The sequence below is a fragment of the Peromyscus maniculatus genome, chromosome 1 (genome assembly GCF_049852395.1).
Source record: "Peromyscus maniculatus bairdii isolate BWxNUB_F1_BW_parent chromosome 1, HU_Pman_BW_mat_3.1, whole genome shotgun sequence".
In the NCBI taxonomy this organism is placed as follows: Eukaryota; Metazoa; Chordata; class Mammalia; order Rodentia; family Cricetidae; genus Peromyscus; species Peromyscus maniculatus.
In genome coordinates, this window is record NC_134852.1 from 60,715,195 (window position 1) to 60,735,107 (window position 19,913).

Sequence of the window (19,913 nt, forward strand, 5' to 3'; positions counted from 1 at the left end):
CCTAGCCTGTTCTAATATGCTTTAGTCAACTGCAACCAAAGGAGGCCCAGCTTGCCTAGTGTATGCCCACCAGGGGAGCTAGAATGGGGGCCAGTCAGAGGCTGGGTTTTGAGACTAGACAGACATGGATACAAACCCTGAACTTTGCCATGTTTGATCTACAGACTAGGGCAAGAAGCTTAACCCTTTCAAACCTTAGGGTCCTATTTAAGAAATTTAAGTAATGCATCTCTCAAGGCAGGCATGGGGTTTAATGAGACCATGTGCACAAGATGCTTCGTTGACTCCACACTGAGTAGTTGCTGAAAGGTTGGTTTGCTTCCCCCTTCTTTCACGTAGAGGGAAGGACTATGGTAAAGATGGGCTTCCCCTCAGCTCCACACCATGTTGGTTGGTTACAAAGCTCTGCTATTCACTCCTCCTTCCCAGATCTTGTGTAAAGAAAATAAAATATAAAAGGTCTGCCCCAGAAATCAAAACTTCAAGAAGTCTTATCCTTCAAGGATAACCTACAGATGGCATAGATCAGCCATTCACTTTGGACCCTTCCAAAAAGGTGTGATTCCTCTGGGATGTGAATATGATTAGAAGGGAAGCTAGCTTCTTTACAAGGGCAGGATTCCGTCTTTCTATAGCTGTCTTGAAGGAGCATTTGGTTTATTGCTCTTCTACAGCTTGGAACCTTTGGCAGGTAAGCTCCATGTTTCTATTATGTAACAGAATTGAACCCTTGACAGCTCTTACATGTCACCATCAGGAGACAAGGAGAGTTACATATGAATAAACCCAGAACTCACCACCAGTTGAACTCCATGACTGACCTTAGGCAATACCTATGATTCATTCTGCTGAGCCTTGCTTGAGCTTGAGATTCTGACATACAAGGTTGAGAGTTATAATAAAACATAATGGTCTATGAAGCGAGTTCCAGGACAGTCAGGACCGCTACACAGAGAAAACCTGTCTTGAAAACCCAAAAATGAACAAACAAACAAACAAACAAACAAATAAATAAATAAAGTAGGGGATATATATACACATACATATATTTAAATCATGTACATGTGGTATGAGCATGTGCATGGGAGTGCATGTGTCCACAGAAGCCAGAAGAGGGGCTCTCTGCTCCTCCCTGTCCCAGAGACAGCCACATATTTTCATGCAGTGTCAGCCTCGTTCCTGAGACACGGTGGTGAAGGTTGGAGTGAACAGATTTGGCACAATTGAACTCCTTGTTACCAGGTCTGCCTTCCAGTCTGGCAAAATTGAAATTGTTGCCATCAATGATCCCTTCATTGACCTCAACTACATGGTCTGCATGTTCCAGGATGACTCTATCCATGGCAAGTTCAACGGTATAGTCAAGGCTGAGAACAGGAAGCTTATCATCAACAGGAAGGCCATCACCATCTTCCAGGAGGGAGATCCCACCAACATCAAATGGGGTGATGCTGTTGCTGAGTATGCTGTGGAGTCTACTGGTGTCTTCACCACCATGGAGAAGGCTGGAGCCTACTTGAAGAGTGGGGCCAAAAGGGTCATCATCTTTGCCCCTTCTGCTGATGTCTCCATGTTTGTGATGGGTGTGAACCATGAGAAGTACCACAATTCACTCAAGATTGTCAGCAATGCTTCCTGCACCACCAACTGCTTAACCCCTCTGGCCAAGGTCATCCATGACAACTTTGGCATTGTGGAAGGACTCATGACCACTTCCGTGCCATCACTGCCACCCAGAAGCATGGCCCCTCTGGGAACCTGTGGTGTGATGGCCATGGGCTGCCCAGAACATCATCCCTGCATCCACCGATGCTGCCAAGACTGGGCAAGGTCATCCCAGGGCTAAACGGGAAGCTCACGGGCATGGCCTTCCGTGTTCCCACCTCCAATGTGTCTGTCATGGATCTGACATGCCGTCTGCAGAAACCTGCCAAGTAGGATGACATCAAGAAGGTGGTGAAGCAGTCATCGGAGGGCCCACTAAAGGGCATCCTGGGCTACACTGAGGACCAGGTTGTCCCCTGCGACTTTAACAGGGATACCCACTCTTCCACCTTTGATGCTGGGGCTGGCATTGCTCTCAATGACAACTTTGTGAAGCTCATTTCCTGGTATGACAGTGAATACAGCTACAGTAACAGTGTGGTGGACCTCATGGCCTCCGTGGCCTCCAAGGAGTAAGAAGCCTGCCCTGGACCACCCACCCAAGCAAGGACAGCAAGAGAGAGGCCCTCAGCTGCTGAGCAGTTCCTGTCCCATCTCAGCCCCCAACACTGAGCATCTCCCTCATAGTTTCCATCCCAGACCCCCAGAATAACAGGAGGGGCTTAGAGAGCCCTACTCTCTTGAATACCATCAATAAAGTTTACTACACCCCCTAAAAAAAGCCAGAAGAGGGTGACAGATTCCCTAGAGCTGGGGTTTCAATTGTAAACTGCTCAGTGCGGGTACTGAGAATGGAACCCAGGTCCTCTGCAAGAGCAGTAGACATTGCTAAGCTAACTCTCAAATGGTGGTTATTTTAAGCAATAAATATCTTAGGGTAGGGTGCCTCCTTCTTATGTAATAAAATTGCTATTAAGCAATTGTCACCACTTGCAACAGACAAGGAAATCATTAAAACAAAGGAAATAACTTGTCCAGACAGCTGAGCAGTGCGTCTGGGATCCACAACTTAGTTTAGTTTTTTTTTTTTCAACACTTAAGAAAACTTGTAACCATCAGCAGAGAGAGCTATTAATCTTAATTATTTTCAGGGGGTGGCATGGGGTTTCATGTAGCCCAGGATGCCTTGTATTTACTATGTAGCTGAGGATGACCCTAAATTCCTGGTCCTCCTGCCTCCATCTCATGAGTACTGGGATTACAGACATACATCACTATACCCAGTGCTGAGGATGGAACCCGGGGCTTTGTGCATGGTAGACAAATTATCAGCTGAGCTTGCTTTCTAGCCCTATTAATTTCCATTCTAACTTCAGTGACATGATCTGGCCCTTCCAGCCATTGCCTGGGGCCAGAAGAGCTCTTAGACTCTATTCTAAGTGCTCCATGGCTAGATTCAATCCTCTTAACAACCCAACAAAGTAGCTGCTATAATAGTATCTAATTTATAAGTAGGAAAACTTAGTAAGAATATTCCCAAAGCCATACAGCTAGAGAAGAGAAACACAGGGATTTGAACCTAGGCATTTTGGGTCCTAAGGCTCTGGCTTCAATGTGAGGCTCAGTGTTACATGTGGCTTCTGCCATGAACTCTTAAGTCTGAAAAGGTCCCATAAGCTCCTCGGAGAGTGGAGAGCCACCCATGGGTCACTTATAATACACAGTAAAGCTGAAAAGGACATAAATGCCTCCTATCCAATTTGGTGAAGGAAATCATCACTCTCGTCTGCTGAATCCCTACATAGAGCAGCCAGGGCCACCCAAAGCATGCCACAATTAATTTCCCAGTGTGCGACATTGCCTGTGGGGAGAAGAGGCATCAGCTCATTTCTTATTCATGAAGTCACACTGCCTAGCTTCATTTGCATGAAGCAATTTCTGTGGCTGCGAATCCACCATAAAATAAATCCATTTCTCCTCCAGGATCTGCGCTCTCCACCAAGAGAGATGAGGAAGCAGCGCGTGCTGGGGGACACGCCCTCTGGACCATTTCAATCAGAAACTTGTCTGCCGCTAACAAGAACTTGATTTCATAGGAGTCTAAAACGTCTTAGTTTCAACATATTCAAATGCAACTCTGCTGCGGTATCTGTTTAGGGAATGTGGAGAAGTCCTTTCTGCTGAGCTCCACACTGAGATTTTATACACAGTGAAGTGCGCTTCACTGGGATAGATGGAGGCAGGGGGGCCCTAAGAAGAAAGGGGAGTAGCCTCCTGTATCCCCACTAGAGGGGTTATTGGAAATGTACATGACCCTTTGGGGCAAAAAAAATGTTCTTATGAAGATGTCTCACCCCACCCAACGGAACTGGGGACAAACAGAAGAGACTTTTCAAATGTAATTAAGATTAATGACCTTGAGATAGGTATGATATACTGGTTTATCCCAGTGAGCCAAATCTAATTGCATGATGCCTCGGAAGTAAAGAAACATTGCTGATTCCAGGGCTGGGGAGAGGGATCATTCAATAAAGTGCTTTGCCATGCAAATCTGAGGAGCTGGATTTGAGCTCCAGAACCCATATATAAAAATGCTGGGCAAGGCAATATGCACTTGGAATCCCATCGGTGGGGAGATCAACACCAGCAGATCTCTGGGCTCACTGACTAGCCAGCCACAAAAAGGACAAAGTGATGGCTCATGAAGAACCACACACAAGGTTGACCCTGGCCTCCAAGCACATGATGAAACATATCCATGTGCAACACACAAAAACACATACACATGCCCCCACATAAACACCACACTCACACACATACATATGTACACACACATATGCACATATACACACATATGCATACACATATACACATGCACATATATACACACATATACACATGTGCACACATACATGCACAAATACACACACACACACACACACACACACACACACACACACACACAGCTTGCAGATTGTAGTTGGCAAAGAGCTGTGACCAGAGAGATGCCACTTTGCCAGCTTTAAAGACAGAAGAAGGAAGGTTTTTGTCTGTGTAACAAGATACCTTAGACCAGGGGATTTGTAGACAACAGAAATCTGTTGCTTACTATTCTGGACTCTGGAGAGTCTAAAGGACTTGTAGCCCCTTGAGAGATGGTGGCTTCATGCCACATTTATCTTAGTGGAAGGGACAGAGCTGTTCTCTGGAGACTCTTTATAAGGTCACGATCTCATTCATGATAGGGAGCACTCATAGCATACTCATAACTTGTTAACTCCACCGCATTGGGTACCAGGTTTCCATATACGAATTGGGAGGGGCACAAATATGAAGGCCTCAGCAGGGTCATGACTTGAGGCAGATAGGCAGCCCTTGGAAGCTGAAGATGATTGAGAAATAAATTGGTCCCACAGCCTCCAGAAAGAGACCTTCTTTCCTCACACCCGGATTTCAGCTCATAATGTTCATCAGACCTGTGACCTACACATCCCCATGGTGCTATTTACGCCATTTTAAGCTCCAAATCTGAGGCAATTTCTCGCAGCAGACAGGAAATGAACATGCCTTGTCTGCCCTTCCTGTGAGCCACCTCACTGGGAGGACCAGAGTAGGTCAGACCAAGCGTCAGCGGCTTCCAGCAAACCCTAACATGCACCTTGGGTAGAACTGTCATAGAAGCCCACCTGCACAAAAGACAGCCCAGCAGGGGCGGCCAGGACTTTGCAGGTCACAAATCACAATTCTGGGGGGGGGGGGTGAGGGTGTGCACAAGGCCAGAGATGGACAGTGTTTTCTATCCCACCCCATCTCATTTTTTGAGACAGAGTTTTTTACTGAACTTAGAGGTCATTGATTGAGTAAAAGGAGCTTGTCAAGAGCCCCAGAATTCTGCCTGCCTCGGCATCCCCAGCACTAGAAAGACAGGTGCACGGCACTTGCTCCTGGCTTTTGACATGGCTTCTGGGAATCATCAACCACTTTACTGACTGAGGTAGCTCTCCAGTCCTGGGTCACGATTCTTAACTAACATTTAAGCAATTAATGCCTGCTTGATCTCAACACACACATACACACTTCACGTATACTTTATGTGATCACAAGGAAGAAGAAAAGCAGAAATGAGGAAAAGTGCCTCATCTTTTCAAGCTTCATCCCAGACAGTAATTGTAGCTGATGTATCAGCAGTTCCTTGTCATAAGAATCCCATGGAACAAACTGTCCTAAAGCCTGCAGCTGAAAGCAACGGGTATTTCCTTTGCTCACGTACCTGTAACTATGCAATTAGGATAGGCTTGGCTGGGTGGAGCTTTCAGGGGCTCTGCTCATGCTTGACCAGTGGGAAGATAACCAGGTGACTGGTTATCCTTCACTAGCCTCTCTCTGTCCACCACACTAGCTTGGCATTTTCCTGTGGCCATGGGCAGCAGCAGCGAGGTGACTTGGAATGTGCAAGACCTTTTTTAAGCCTCTAGTGTGAATCACGTCTCCTGAAACACCACTGGCTAAAACATGTCACTTGGCCAGACTTAGGACCAAGTGAATCTTGAAGTGGGAGTAAATGCAATGCAGTGGCTGAAGGTGCTGACAGTGAGAATGAGTGTGTGAGAATGTGGGTGCATGTGAGTGTACGTACAAATGTGTGTGAGAGTGTATTTGTGAATATAGGTACTGTGTGTGTGTGTGTGTGTGTGTGTGTGTGTATAATAGGGTTATGGCGACAGCTAACCTAGTACAGAAAAGTAAACATAAGAAACCAGAGCATCTTCTGTGGACATTTGGTTAAGCACCTACTGAATACCTGGATCTCATCCAGAGGACATGGAGTGAACCATCCCCCACCTTGCTCAGGAACTGCTTCTAACAGGATGTCTGCAATGAGTGGGCTATTCTCCTCCAAAGGGGCAGATTTTGGTCAAGTACTAAGGAGACACCAGCAAGTCATATGGGGCATCCACTGCACACAGTAGCCCTCTGCCCAGCAGTAAGCATAATGCACAGCCCTAGCTAATGTACGACAAAGTGAAGGCCCAGCAGGACTCAGCTGTGTGCATGTCTGGTCTCAAGATGCCAAGCTCCATCGATCTCACACCAGAACCCTGTGCATTCCACAGCACCAGATTGCATTTATTCTCTGATTCATCTGGTGTTTACATGTCTCCTATGTGCCAGGCAGAGCTCACATCTTAGAAATGATTCATGAAACCTCTGTGTCAGCATCCATCACACACACCAACTCCTTATGCCCTCTGACTTTTGCCCTGGCATGAGGTCATTACAGTTGATGACACTAACTAGCTCCTTTAAACAATGCAGGCAGCAACAGTCTCGTACCTCCTAGGCTCTTCATCTTCATTACTGCAGCCTCTGCTTCGCTTCAGCCGCGCGTCCCCGGCCTTTTACTTACCTTCACAGAGGTTCTGTGTCATTAGCTGCTCACTCTTCTGGCCAATTACATGAGGTTAGCACTCCTGCATGCAGCACCCTCCCCAGCTGAGGCTGCTGAAGGTGCTGGCTCTGCCCCCTAAGAAGTCAGCAATCCAGAGGAGACAAGAGCCAGGCGGCTGGCCGTGTGGCTCACGTGAAAGGAATGAGCCACAGACAGATGCTGACTGGATTTACTTCAACAAATCATACTTGAACATGACGAGAGGTTAAACTAATGGTTTAATGGTGGCGCCTCGCTGTGAGGGAGGGCAAACCTTAGGGAAGCCGCCTTAATAACACAGCTGTCACCCAAGGGATGGAACCTCCAGCAGTTTGGTGAATTTGCTGGACTCAGATTCTCAGCTCGCGGAGAGCGAAGACCTTGGCTTGCTCCAGCAGCATCTGAGTGAGGCAATGCACAGGTAGGAAGATGGAGAGATGAAGAAAATAGCGGGATAAACGTGGGGATGAACTAGTTGGACAAATGAAGGAATCTGTTGTTTTGTTTGCTCACTAGGACAAGAAGGATGTAGTTTTCACGTCTGTTGCTTATGTCTGTATTTTCTCATTTGGATCTAATCCTACTTTTCTTGACTTGGCCTAATGATCCTCTCTTTATAGAAAAAGACACCACAACATGGAGAAATTGCTTAGAGAATCAAGCCAAAAGGCAGGGTTCAAACCAAAGGTTTCCAATTCCCTAAGGCCTGTGAGCATCCGCTTTTGGAGAGAATATCCTTGTCTGACAGTGCAGAAACGGAGGTGGGGGAAAGGGTGATTTAAGCACATGAGTGGGATTGTGTGTGGACAGGACAGTGAGCTGGGTACAGCTGTCCTGTTCTCTGAGGGAGCCACCAGGTAGATGTGTGTGGTCCAGGGAGCCTGGAGCCACCAGGTAGTGTCTGAGCTCAGCTCTGCAGTATGAGCTAGGATTCCATGGCCTCTGGTGGATGCTGATCACGTCTAGTTCAGAAGATGCGACCCTGCTCTCCTTTCCTTTCAGCATCTGCTGACCCTGGCCTGGGTGCTGCTCAGAGCTTCAGACTCACAGACCTCTGGGTTCAACATCTCACTGAGCAAAAGGTGTCCTTAGGAGACCTTTCACCCAAATGATGCTTGGTGGACGAGAACACGGTGAGGTTGGCCAAGATGTTCTGAAAGGGAATCGGGTCACATGTTCAGGTGACTGGCTCACCTTTTGGTCTGAAAAATGCATGCAATTACTTCCTATGATTAAGGATGGCTGAAAGCTCATCTCTGTGTGAACCTAAGGGTGAAGCTTTTCTAATCATGGAAAAAGGAAGAAACTCTCAAAGCAGGAAACATTCTTGGGGAGTCAGAGGCTTTCAAAAAGCCATGGGTTAGAAAATACATCAGAGCTGGGGGGCGGGGGTGGTGCACATCTTTAATCCCAGCACTCAGGCAGCAGAAGTAGGTGGATCTCTGAGTATGTGAAGCCAACCTGGAAGCCAGCCTGGTCTACAAAGTGAGTTACAGGACAGTCAGAGCTGTTACACAGAGAAACCCTGTCTTGAAAAAAAAAAAAAAAAACAGAAACACACACACACACACACACACACAGAGAGAGAGAGAGAGAGAAAGAGAGAGAGAGAGAGAGAGAGAGAGAGAGAAGAGCTCATCATCAGAACACCCCAGGAAGGCTCCTATGCACCAGGGGAGGAGGCCGCTTTCTCCCTCAGGTTCTGTTGCTCAGTCTCTATGGGGAGACAGAAGCTTGGATGTAGGGAGAGAGAGCTACCATATTGAATGCCTTCTCTATACGGATACCGCACATGGTACTTATGTAGCACTCACTGGGTGCAGAGCCAGGGCCACATCACACGTCACAGAAGTCAACTCACTTAGTCCTCATAGCACTGTCCTCATACAGAGGCAGGAAGAAGCACAGAGGGGTGCAGAAACTCGCTCAGTGGCGAACTGTATGCAGTAAGATCAGGCTCCTGTCTAAGCTTGGAGCTGGGTGCTCACTGGGATGGGCCAAAAATGCATATCCCAACTACTGGGAAGGTGGTTATTACCTCTTTCTGCTTTACAGGAGGGTGATCTGAGACATGGAACGATAAAGTGACACCCAAGCACGGGTGGGGAAGTTTTGAGTGAACCCCAACTTAGATAAATTATCTCAACTAGACCAGAAAAACACAGATGAAAACAGCTTTCCCTGGTGAAGTGGCTCATGGGAAAGTTTACAGAGACCACCACAGAAAGACTCCAGGAGGCTGAATTTCAGCAAGGGTGTGACGCTCAGCCCACAAGGCCTGTGACATTCTGGACGGGTTGACTCAGACGGGCTCTACTGAAGGAAAATTGAGTCTTTGAGGTTGAGAGGCCTTGGCGTGTACTCTGGCTGAACAACACCTCCATGTGCTTTGCCTTTGCTTCTGATAACCAAGCCCACTCTTGGCACCCTCTTTCCTGTGACCTTGCATTGAGACTCCCAGTGATCGAGAGCCGGCTTATGGACTTTGCATAAAGTCTGGCAAGCTTGGCATGGACGTCACAGCTGATGTTTGATTTAGGGAAGGACTGGGAGGCCAGGCAGTGAGCAGAGAAAGGCTAGCTTCCTCAGCCTCCCTCCTCAGTGGCTCGCCATCCACTCCCATGCACACACACACTTGCCTGCCAACCCTGACCTCCCCAGCTTACTATAACGGGGTGGGGGTAGGGTGCTGGCTCTGCAATATATCTCACCTGCCTTAAAGACAGAATATCTGCTCACTCCCTGTGACAGTACCAAGGTGTGCTACCATTATTCTGGTGGCCCTCCCCATCACTGCCCACTTTGCCCAGTCAGGCTGACCTCTTGTCCTCTGGAGACCTTGCTCAGTCCATTCCTACATCTGTAACTTGCAAAGCCTTTAGGGGAGGGCAAAGTTGAGGGGACAGCATGGCTCATACTAACTTCCCAGAGGCTCAGCTTTCCCATCCACCACTATCAACATGCAGCCTCCACTTCCATGTGTTCCCAAGTATTGTTTTGGCTCTGGCTCTTTTGCAGAAAAACTGCAGCTCCCCAACCCATGGGAAACAATAATCTGGCATTCCAAAGATGCTCATTATGGTCCAGGAGAGTTGAGTTTTCTGGGGAGGCCTTAGCACTGGGGGATGATTCAGCAGGTGTTCTTAGTTTAGAGCAGGGTTGGCAGCTGAACACAGATGTGGCAGAGGGCCTAGAGGGATCTGTAGTGATATTGTGTTCCCCAATATATTGTGTACCATAATAAACTTATCTGGGGTCAGAGAACAAAACAGCCACTAGATATAGAGGCCAGAAAATGGTGGCACACACACCTTTAATCCTAGCATTCCAAAAGCCACACTGGAAACAGCCAGGTATGGTGACACACGCCTTCAATCCCAGGAAGTGATGGCAGGAAGCAGCAAGGTATATAAGGCATAAGGACCAGGAACCAGCCTGGTTAAGCTTTTAGACTTTTGAGCAGCAGTTCAGCTGAGATCCATTTGGATGAGGACACAGAAGCTTCCAGTCTGAGGAAACAAGATCAGCTGAGGAATTGGTGAGGTGAGGTTAGCTGTGGCTGGTTCTGTTTCTCTGATCTTTCAGTATTCACCCCGATACCTGGTTTCAGGTTTGGTTTTATTAATAAGACCTTCTAACAATTCGTGTTACAGGGATCTTGATCTTGGAGTTGACACTGGAGCGAAGATCTGTGTTTCCCAAGCTCCATGGAGTTGGGTTCAGTTTTCCGTCTGTGAAATGGGAAGAACAATGAAGCTTGTCTTCCCAGATTACTGGGAAAATGTAATTTGATTATAACAAATGTATCATTCTGGGCTTAGTTCTTATATGGGGCAGACTTTCTATAGATGGATAATACATTTAAAATCACAAATAGACACAGTCAGTACTCAGTCCCATGGGATCCATCAAGGATTTCCCACTCAAGCCAGACCTCCTATGTATTTTCCAGGTGCTTTGTGATAGCATCACCATGGGACATGCTAAGGGTGATGCATGAAAGCCACATGTAACAGATGATTTACCATATTCTGGGTCTGCTCTAGAGATCTCACCTGGATTACAGCATTCAGTCTTCGTGTTAGCCTCCGGCATGTGACTCTAACCCCATCTCATAGGTTAGAGATGGGGTTCAGAAAGAGTTTCTGATAGATGAGATAATCTACCCAGTTCTAGTTAGGACTGAATCCCATCTTTCTGTCTCCAGAACGTCTTAGCTCTGCTCACATAATTGGTAGGAGACAGTTACATGGTGACTATGGCATTTACAGAGCAGTGATGTCATGGCCATACCTGGTCTCACTGAGCAACATTTATGTGTCAGGGATGGCTCTACCAAGAGTTTGCTCCTTCTTGCAGAGCCTTTGGGCTGGTCTTCAACCCACAGTTTAGAAGCCCTCTCCTCTACAGCCCCAGGCAGTCCCCTGGTCCTTGGCTCTTGTAGCAGCCCATGGCTACCTCTGCTCCTGTCCGTCTAGCACAGATGCCAGGGGCATCTAGAGATTCCCCCAGGGTACTGTGGGGGTGTACCAGGGTGGCAGTGATCTGGTTTGTCCCCTGCGAGTCTCTCAATAGTCATCTGTGCAGACTGCAGCTGCTGCAGGCCCTGTGGCTGAGGTCCCACGAAGGCCATCTGCTCTGCCCTCTCTCATCCCTAATCCACCTGCAGAAGGCACAATCGCATAGTGAGCAGCCCAAGAAGGAGCTCCAGAGAGGAAAGACAGACAGACAAAGCACAGAGCAGCTGCAGGTCTGGGCGGCTGGACTCTCTCTCTTCTTATCTGAGCTCCTGCAGCCAGTAGGGGAGAAATGCCATGATTTACATGACAAGGGCCAAAGGAGGGAATTATGGCAAATCAGTTCTGCGGGAAGAGATAAAGCCCCTTGTTTAATGTGTGCGGTGAAAGGTGGAGATTCAATTCTCATAATGTCGGATGACGCTGATGAAGACTGACACTCGTTATTAGTATCATGATTTTTCCCTTCTCTTCTTGGACCTGAGGAACACACAGCACGTAAGGACAGGGTTGTTGAACACCATTGTAAACAGGCAGCTGAATAAAGCCAGGGCTGTGGGGGCTGCCCAGGATGCACCTGCCAGCTACTCTGGCTGGAGACAGCAAAGGTGCACTGCTCAGCACTGCCTTGTAAAGCTCCACAGGGTCCCTATCTGGTCGTTGTCAGCCACACTAAAGCTTTGCATCCTTTGGCCCATCACCTTTCCTCTCTAAATTTGTCTCCTTGAGCAATGTCCCACTTGTCTTGAGGATGCCTCAAGAAAAAGGGAAGCCCTTATTTAGTAGGTCAGAAGATGGACTGCATCATCTCCTTCTCTAGAGCTTGACAATGCATGGGGTGACTTAAAGCCTCTGAGAAGTCATGCAGGGGAGAAACCAGCTTACTCACTTAACCTTGGGTTTCCTTGGATCGGAATCAGCAGCCTTCCTTTGTTCTTTCGGAGACACAGCCTTGCTCAGGCTGGACCCAAACTCTTAATCCTTCTGTCTTAGCCTCTCAAAGGCTGAGATTACAGGCATGCACCACCATGTGGGACAGGACACCTTGTCCTGTCTAGGGCCAGATAGGAAAGACTTTGACTTGGCAGGCTATCTGTCTTTTGCATACTCTATTGTTGTAGTACAAAGGCAGCCATGGATATTATGTAAATTGCCCGCCTTCCAATAAAGCTTTATTTAAAGGAACAATGAGTTGGCCATAGTTTGCCAGTCTTTGCCCTAGACCACACCCACCCTGACCACAGCCTTCCCTTTTGTGGGAGACCAGCACATAGACTATTCAGCAAAGCAGGAAGGAGTACAGGTCCAAACTCCAGCCCAAACAGTCAGTGAGTCAATCCTTGGGTGGACAATGTAAGCCATGTCACAGTTCCCAGCATAGTGCTGTCACTTTCCTGAGTGGTGAGGGCCAAATGTAACAGTTTATTGAAAGACCACACATAAGGTACACAGTACAGCCTTTGGCCTGCAGTGCTCAATAGCTACTCATGCCTATTGGGAGCAGATTGGTTTTCATTTACATTATTGCCCAGCCGTCTTACATCCCTCAAATGCTTAGCAGGAGCAATCTCCCAAAGGTCATTCACGGCTTGAGTCTGAAGCGTGGGAAGGCCTAGCTCCTGATATCACAGGAGAGCTCCCTGGCAGAGCCTCTATCAGAGCCTCTAGATTCTCATCATTAACTTCCCATCAGAGTTTATCTCCTAACCTCTCTGCCATAGAAGTTTCTTTAACCTTCCTTCTTTTGGGGTAATGATGCCTGACACAGTGACTGGGCCCCCAAATAAATTGTGGCTCAACTCTCAATCATCCCCCAAACTCAGCCCCAGCCAGCCAGCCAGCCTGGGTGACCTGGTGTAAATGTCCACCCTGGCTCCAAGAGCTGAGATCTTGGCAACCTAAAGGCATGCTGAGAATGTGCACCTGTTCTGTGAATGAAAATCATCTCTGAGATGCCCGGCAAGCCTCCTTTTTAATTACCTCATTACAGGAAATTCTCGTTTCTAAAGTAGACATTGCATTTGCCTCAGAATTTGTGGCCTAACAAGAAAGGGGTACTAGTCTTGAGACAGGGGAGAAGAGCTGGTAACATCTCTGGAGGTTGCAGAAGGTAAGAGCTTGGGAGAAGCACGTACACACAGACACGTCCATGCACATATGGCCATAGGAGTTAGGGTCAAGGGCAAAATCAAAGCCCTTTGTCTTGATGGGCCAAGACTTGATTGGGCAGTGCCCCCTTGTCCTTATCTTTGTTCCCTACTTAAAGTGCAAGCACTCAGTGAGTGTCCATAGACTGACCTGATATTTGATAAGCTGATTAATGATGAGATTATATGCCCCTCTTCCATTGTCTCTGCAAGTCTCTCATTGTTTTCTGGATCACACTCTGGGCTGGAACGCTCTGCACATTGCTTTGACATTGTCCCGGACTGGCCCTTCCCCCTAGTGCCATTCACATTGAAAACTCTCCGCTGGGGCTGAGGACATGGCTCCATGGGTGAAGAGCTCATTGCACAAGCATAAGAACTGGGTTAGAATTCTCAGAGCTAGGTACAGCTAGGTATGGTAGCATGCATTGCAATCTCAATGCTCCTACAGAGGTGGAGACAGGAGGATCCCCAGAAGTTCCTGGACCAACTAGCCAGGTGTATAGAGCACAGCAGCCCAAACAATGGACTTCACCTCAGGCAAGGTGCAAGATGAGGACTGACATGTGAGGTTGTCCTCAGACCGATCAGTGCACACCAAGGCACATGTGTACGCACACACAGACACACATATACTCTCCATCAGCCATTCTAGCTATAGGTCTGCCTGCCCGCTTACCCTGAGTATCCAGGGCTCCCCTTGGCCTTGTGAATATGGAGTATGCTTGCTCAGTTTCCTCCACCCTTCTCCCCTCACATTCTCTAATTGACCCTAGACCTCTTCTGATTTTGCTTTTTCCTAATGACACATAGAAGATTGCCCTTCAGGGTTCTCCAGCGTTTGGGGTGGTCTAGGACACCTTCTAGGAAGGATCCTTGCTTAGAGAGATCAGTGCTGAACTAGTCCTGATGCTTGCTGCCTGGTGCTGGTACTGACTCGTGGTTACAGCTTGGCAAAACCCTGGAACAGGAAAGGCACCAATGTGCTGAAGGCTGCACATGGCAGAAAAGCCCAGGCTCAAAATCTCAACCTTAGTTCTTGCCTTAGTTAGATAATGTCAGGCAAGACCCTCAGGCTCTCTGAGCTTCTGGGTTCCCATAAGGAAGGTGCCGGTGTACAGTCCTGGCTTTCCCTTGCCTGGGAAATGGCCGGGAGATGTCCTGAGGTGACGGACTCAAAGAGAAGCCCAGACTGACCTTCAGGCACCACATGAAAAAAGTTTTCCTGGAGCCACTAGGTGTCAGACCCTATAATGGGGATTCCAAAGGAGGGAATTTCAAAGTATGCCGTTGGTGTCATAGATGAGGAAACAGACTTGGAGTGAACTGACATGGCCAAGGCCACGTAAACCATTTTCTGTCTTGACTGTGAAGTTCAAGCTTCTGTTCTGCCATGAGATGGGCATTTTATTATTTATATGACTGGAAGGTGGGCTCCATCCCCCAGCGGGCAGCAACCCTACTCAACAAATTCCTCTTGATCAACCGTTTGAATGTGTAAGATATAATAAATAATGTAAGGGAAGTGGATGTAGCCCCGGGCCCTCTAGAAGGCTTTGGTGTTGTGAAACCAAGAAGCACTGGAGGAGACAGAAGAGTAGGACAGACACAAAGGGCCATGAACATAAGCGACCTCATAGTAATGCTCTCATTGGTGCCCCCTGGCCAGTACGGATTGGGTCTGTTTGAGCACCTGGCTAGCTTCAGGATGTCCTTTGATATTTTCCTCCAAGGTGGCCATTCCATTGTATCCCAAGACCAGCTATATCGATCTCCTCATGACCTAGTTTGAAAACAAAAGATGGCCAAGAATGCAACATGATGGGAGGGGATGGTCTCTCTCTTCTTCAAGCACCGCCTGATTTCACAGAGGGGCTTGAGGTAAAGTCAAAAAGGGGGTGAAAGAAAGAAATTATATGGAAAGGTAGCAGTCACTGGTCCTGCCGGGGCTGACAAGATGTCCTGACCTAGGGGTAAGGACTGGGAGAGGCAGCCTGGGTACTGGTGCTTCATACTAGGCAGGAACTTGACTGTGACCCCAGATTCCTTATATAGCAGCCATAGAACCTTAGTGGCCCAGGAAAAGAGGCTTTCCTATTAAGTTCACTGTAGCTAACACGTCCTGCAGAGCTATGGTCACTTGGGATGTAGCGTGGGGGGAATGTTGTATTTCCTTTTCACAGATAAGGACACTGGGGAGTGGGGCCCAAAGTGGTAAGCAGGGAGGGATGTTAACTCAGATCTGTTGATGAAATAATGAGACCCATATGCAGGCCTGCAGAAGCTAGTCACTGGACACATGGATACCGATAAGGAACACATACCTGTGGATACCTACAGACTGCCAGAAAGGGAAGTGGAGAACAAAGAGAAAGGGAAGGGAAGGAGAAGGAAGGGGAATAGAGGAGAGAGGGAGGGAAAGCGAAGGAGAGGGAAGAAGAGGGGAGAGTGGAAGGCTAAGCAGAGGGGAGAGGAGGGGAAGGGAGGGAAGGGAGAAGTTGGTGGGCAGGGCTCTAGATGCCCCAGCTTAGAGCTTCCATTATAAGCGCTGTGTGTGTGGCAGTACTTTTTGGCCACAAAGTAAACAACAGCGTAAGAGCTTTATACTCTTAATGGAGGCAGCAACTGGCACTCGGCCTCAGGCAGCAATCTGGAGTGTCCAGACCAGACCCAGGCTAACAGGCACGCCTTTGGAAGGGGCAGCCTCCTCTTGGCTCGCTCTCTGCGAGCACACTCACTGAATGCAGCTAGCATTTTTATTTCTCAAGAGAAGCAGGCCAGACAGATGTGACAGCCTGCCTCTTGAAGAGCCATTCTGTTTTAGGGCTGAATTTCACCCATGTGCCTCCTATCACCTCTGGACTACAACTTTCCGTCCTTCTTGCAAGGCTTTGGGCCTTTCTTCTCCGTGGCTGGTCAGCAGGGGGCAGAGGTTTTCCCCAGGCCAGCCTGCTTTGCTTTGAGGGATTCCCCACAGGGATAAATTGGGACAACAGGGTTTCACAAACAGCAGTTCTTGACATAAATATTGCCAGGCTCAGGCTAATGTGATATCATGGGCCTGTAATCCAAACAAAATAGACCATTGTCCTGTGATTATTTCTGCTCTGGACAAAAGCCTGTGAACACTTGGCTTCCCATTTTTTTAACCTCTGTATTTATGGGCCATGTTAATTTAATTCAGCAGGCCCGCCTTCACTGCCTTCAAAAGCGGCCTTTATTTGCATTGCATGATTGCCCGCCTTGCTGGTCCGCTGCTTTTCACTGAGAAGGGAAGCTTTGTCCTCTCAGTTCTAAGAAAGGAGAGGAGAGAAAACCACCCCCAGACATTTCACTTGTCACAAAACCTCCCAGCAGCTTCACATGCTCACTGCTCATGTCCCAGAAGCACACACCCAATCCCAGAGTACCCGGAGTGGTCCAGGATAGACCCCCCCTCCCTCATCCTGGAAGATGCAAGTGTAACCGGGAACCCAGACCTCCCTTCTCTGTGCTAAGCCAGGACCCAGCTGACTGGCCGCAGAGCTGCTGGCCTGGCTTTGGGGCTCATTTGACTGACAAGTCTGTGGAGACTAACTGGGCTGTGACGTCCTGGGACACCTTCATCCCCAACTTGTGAGTGAGCGGTGCCCGCTGGGCAACCAACTTTGTCAGCTCTGCCTCCTGTCTCCCTTATAACATGTGGGATGGGGTTTGGATCTGTCTTTTCAGTGATGGGGAAACTGGAACTCAGAGGCAGAGGATTTACCTGAGTCCCCTAGCTCTCTAGAAATGGCAACAAGGGTTCTCTCTGGAGATCAAAGCTTAAGCAATGACTTTGATGTTTAGTCTCAAGAGTGACAATGTATTTCTAGCTGAACTGTGCGAATAATCTATGAATGTATTGTTTTTAGAACGTTAGACTAGGGATTAGGGACATAGCTCAGTGGCAGGATGCTCGCCTAGCACCATGCCTTGGTTCCTTACCTAGCACCACAAACAATGGCAGCAACAACCCAACACGATGAAGGCTGAAACGCCCTGGCTCACATCCCAGCTTCCACCATCTTGCCAAGTGTTTACCAGCTGTGTGTTTCCCATGGCTACACACACACACACACACACACACACACACACACACACACACACACACACACAAACAATCTTTTTCTTTTTTTTTTAAGTAAAATGTTTATTACAGTGTGTCACAATTTGCATTTTACACTTGATGACACAGGACTTAGTCAGTCTAGCTTGGTGTCACCTTAGCTCAGCTGGTGTTCAGTTTTCACACTTGTGAGCCCAGCCAGGCTTCAGTGTGGGGCTGTGCTGTCGCTCGGCATATCAGCAAGCCTTTCCTCAGAGCAGATACGAGAAGCGGGCCAGTGACTGGGACTGCATGTATCCACATCCTCTTACCTCTGCTATCCCCTACAGCCTCCCTTTCTTAGTTAGGGCTCCCTGCAACGCTTTGACACAGACTAATATGGGCAGCTTACAGGGGTGGTATGTAAAAAATGGGGCAGAGAGCAGCAGGCAGAGAGAGGTGTATGTCCCTAGAAATGGTGAGTTTTCTAATCCACTGGGGAGAAAAAGAGAAAACTTAGTCCTCTGGAGGCTCACGGCCAAGCGTCTAAGCCCCACGCTGTCCATATCCCTCACCTTACTCCATCCTCCCTCAGGATGGGTGGGAGACTTTGCAACCACACCCCAAAGAGACGGCTGGTCCATCACTCCCTGTCACCCCGAGCCTTGCCTCGGCTGCTTTTTTGACTCACATCTCCATATAGGCATCTATAAGGCCAAAACTGGAACTGAGGAAGCAGCCAACAATTTGGGAGGAGGCAGTAGGTTTTCTGGAAAGGACTGGGTGTCACAGTTATCTGAAGATTGCTCCTAGCCACTTGGGGAAGATGACTTCAAGTTAATAAGTAGTTTTTACATGCCATGTCACATTGCAGGGAGATTACATAATCTTTTTTTTTATCTAATTCTCATGAGTATCGCAATTCTATGCATTAAGACTGGTCATCCCTCATTTGACAGTCTTATTGTTTAACAGGTCTAATGCCTAACATGTGGAGACTCAAACCTCAGCTCCTTATCTCCCAAACCTCTACATTTACATGATGTATGATCTGTCTTTTATGCAGCCCCATTTGTACTGCAATTTCCTCTTCTAAAATGGAGAGGACAAAACACTGCCTAAAATAAAATACTATCACCAAAAGCCAGGCCACACAGTACCATCAGCCATAGCTTTGAAAATCTTAGCATTTGAAAGCCTGCCGCTGGACTAGGAGTTTCTATTTAATCTTCCTAACATGTTAAGGTTGAACTGTGAACTCGAAAAGATATGTGGAAACCCAATCCCAAGTGGCTAAGAATGTGACCTTGTTTGGAAGTGAGGGCATTTGTGATTATCACAAAGGTCATATCAGAGCAGACCCATCAGGAATGGTGTCCTTATAAGAGTAGAGAAAGAGAAGAATGCCATGTGGGCCCACTCAAGATTGAGTAGAGACAGGAGTGATGCTGGTGTGATGTTTGGAAAAGCTCAGGGATGCTCAGGATGACCAGCTAGGCACTGGAAGAGCTCAGAGATGCTCAAGATGACTGGCTGGGCATTGGAAGAACCCAGGGATGCTCAGGATGACTGGCTGGACACTGAAAGAGCCCAGGGATGCTCAGGATGACTGGCTGGACATTGAAGAGTCCAGAGATGCTCAGGATGACTGGATGGGTACTGGAAGAGGGATTCCCCAGAAATTTCAGGAAGAGCCTGGCCCTCCTGGCTCAGGGGCCTCATGGAGCAGGGTGCTTCCCGGATGTCTCCGAACACACCGGGCAGTGGTTACCGTCACTTAGTCTATATTCTGTGCTCATGGAAAATCTGTATCTGACCAGAAAACAAGCTTGTTCCCAATCTAGGGAAAGCTACACCAGTAGAAACTTCTAGAACACAAGCATGCCACAAACACCATAAGTGGATGTTTCCTTTTTAAGTTCATGGATTTTAGCCCACTTCTAGAAATCTTCCCTAAGGAAATGACCAGAAATTTTATCTGAGATGTTCATATAAACCCATTAAAATATTATTATGAAAAGATTGAGAACAGCCTGGCCTATCAGTTAAGTTAAAGTACTCCCATGGAGGAAACATGCCTTACTGACTGGATTCATAATGGTTTTATTGATTTGAATATAATACTTGGTGTAGTAAAAGTGTTCATTCGA

The 19,913-nt window shown here is 47.8% G+C and overlaps 1 protein-coding gene and 1 pseudogene across 2 annotated transcripts in view; one reads left to right on the plus strand and one right to left on the minus strand.

The window, feature by feature from the left end:
- Nav2 (neuron navigator 2) overlaps window positions 1–19,913 on the minus strand; it is a 654,337-nt gene that overhangs the window by 521,194 nt on the left and 113,230 nt on the right. The gene's annotated exons all lie outside the window — the stretch shown is intronic.
- On the plus strand, window positions 360–2,307 carry LOC102905822 (glyceraldehyde-3-phosphate dehydrogenase pseudogene; annotated as a pseudogene).